The 2,971-nt window shown below is 44.3% G+C and overlaps 1 protein-coding gene across 1 annotated transcript in view; it reads right to left on the bottom strand.

The window, feature by feature from the left end:
- Positions 1 to 2,971, bottom strand: part of LOC108801199 (AT-rich interactive domain-containing protein 3A-like) — a 113,642-nt gene that overhangs the window by 110,592 nt on the left and 79 nt on the right. The gene's annotated exons all lie outside the window — the stretch shown is intronic.

The raw sequence follows: 2,971 nt of genomic DNA on the forward strand, positions 1-2,971 counted from the left end.
AATACAGCGCACACTTCCAGCTCTGCCGCTCATTCATCACAATAAGAATCTTCTCATCGATCGGGAAATTAGGATGTAAAATGAAAAGCTCGGACAGATGGAATTATTCCCGTGATTTATACGGAGGAAACGTCTCATTTTCTCTGCAGCGTAATCAGCAAATTGAATGATCTGCTGGCGTCAAGGTGGAGCCGTCCTTTCCTCTCACTGACTATTGAACAGATCGCTCCGTTCTCGGGGAATCTATAGCGTGACGCGCAGCACTTCCTGAACGACCGCCGATGTCTTCTCATTCTAATCCGATGACAATATGTTATCATGGCGACTTTATGGGGGTCGGGATCGTCTTTCTGGGGGTCGTCCTTCTCGTTCCTTCCAGACGTGAAATTCTGATAACAGTCTCTATGGAAGCTCACAGACCGAGCTGGCCGCACATGTGCCAATCTGATTGTACAATTCAGATTGGGCCCCACATGTGCCAATCACATAAATTCCAATCAACTTACTAAAAACGATATAATAGGAGGACCGAGCTACACAATTCATTCCATTTCCAGTGAGGTCATCCGGGAACCACAGTCATCGCCACATCTAAGGTGGTTGTAGTATTACAGCTGCTGACAGACAGGAACTAGTGACTGGGGCAGAGACTGAGGTGCTCTCTGTACAGCGCTGCGGTATATGTCAGAGCTATATACATGTATAATAGTAGTGTGTGACTGTATGTACAGCACTGCGGTATATGTCAGAGATATACACAGAGCAAACAATGTATCTAAAATTCAATGAAAGATTTTAATCTTTTGGATTCTTTTTCACAAACTCTGGAAGATCTTTCAAAGATCACAATTAAGTTTTAGTCACATATAAAAACCAACGCACACTGATACACAGACACACACATATACACTGATACACGTGCACAAACACACACTGATACACACACACACACTGATATACACACACACACACACTGATATACACACACACACACACTGATATACACACACACACATTGATACACACACACTGATATACATGTAAACTGATACACACACACACACACACACACACACACACACACATTGATACACACACACTGATATACATGTAAACTGATACACACACACACACACACACACACACACACACATTGATACACACACACTGATACACACACACACTGATATACATATAGACTGATACACACACACATATACACACACACACACACTGATACACACACACTGATATACATATAGACTGATACACACACTGATCTACACACAGATACACACACTGATATACACACACTGATATACACACACTGGCACAGAAACCGCTACAGAGGCGCAGCTCCCCAGATATTGCACATTTTGTCTTATCAGAAGTAAACGGAGATAGCGGCGCTCGCAGTGGCGGTCATCGACCAAACCCGCCGGCCAAGTGACCAGCGGCCTCTCATGAAGCGCCACACATGGACTTCTAGGAGTTGGAGCCGAGTCCTCCTCCACACACAGTGTCACATTGTGTACATTTCTGGGTCGGATGATTGTACACATAAATGTAACAAAGTGTCACACTGAACATCATTATTCATGCGAATCTTTTATTTATAAACAATGGCGGATGTTCTGGATCCTGACGGACGGCTTTAGTATTATATTTGTACTCACACATTAACCTCCCTGGACACGCACACAGCGCTACTGACTCTTGCTGGCTGAACCAGCTCGCTGTAAAAATAGTTCAGATCAGTGATATCGGACGGGTCTGGCGGGGGAAGGGTTCATAAAAAGCTGAGCAGAGTTAAGTTAAATCGGAATTATTTGTCATATGACGAGTGAAGTATTCCCAGAAAGGGTCGCGATGCGAATTCGCCAAGCTCCTCTGTTTACTAACAACACATAAAGTTTGTATTGCTCTGTTTTTATGTACATAGTGTCACTGAAAATATATGTGTGTGTACATATGTGATAGAGACACACGGACACGTATGTGCATGTGCTGAAACCAATGTAACAAGAGTGAGTCTAACCTCCTTATAAATCGGATATATTGTTACTATTGCTTGTATTATATAGCTCTGACATATACCACAGCGCTGTACAGAGAACACTGAGTCAGCCACATCAGTCTCTGTACAGAGGAGCTTACACTCTAATGCCCCCTCCCCCACAGTCGCATCAGTCTCTGTACAGAGGAGCTTACACTCTAATGTCCCCCCACAGTCGCATCAGTCTCTGTACAGAGGAGCTTACACTCTAATGTCCCCTCCCCCACAGTCTCTGCACTACAATCTACTAATATAAATCTGACCTTTATTATAAAGTGCCAACAAACTACAACACAAAACTTCTCTCCGATAGATAAAATGATGATTATTACTTTATATCCCGGCACAGGAGTGCGGACACGCAGGGGCTGAAGCACACAAACGCATGACACAATAGGATCAAGAACTGTGTTCGGAAGAGCTTACAATCTAAACTGATACAAAGGGTAACGTAGTATTTTTAACCTCGCACCCACAAGGAGTACACGGGGGCGAGGGGGGGGTGTGCAACAATAACAATGTAACGCGACTGGGAACGTGCATAGGGAACCCTGTACCGAGGAACTGACAATCTAACATCGGTTTTTTTATTGTAGCACCAACAAGGAGGGTAGAGGGGGGTGTAACAACGACAATGTAACACGCATAGATCCCGGCATGGGAACCTTGTACAAAGGAACTGACAATCTAATCCCGTACGAAAGGTAACGCCGTTAAGGAGGGTAGAGGGGGGTGTAACAACGACAATGTAACACGCATAGATCCCGGCATGGGATCCCTGTACAGAGGAACTGACAATCTACACGGAGCAGGTAGAGGAGGCGATGTCAGCAGTACACACAGCACAGCAACAACCACCCGGAACATAGAAATGCTCTTATAACACAACAAATAATAATAACAGAATATCTGGGA

The sequence above is a fragment of the Nanorana parkeri genome, unplaced genomic scaffold, assembly GCF_000935625.1.
Source record: "Nanorana parkeri isolate BGI_ZX_2015 unplaced genomic scaffold, ASM93562v1 scaffold2248, whole genome shotgun sequence".
Taxonomy (NCBI): Eukaryota; Metazoa; Chordata; class Amphibia; order Anura; family Dicroglossidae; genus Nanorana; species Nanorana parkeri.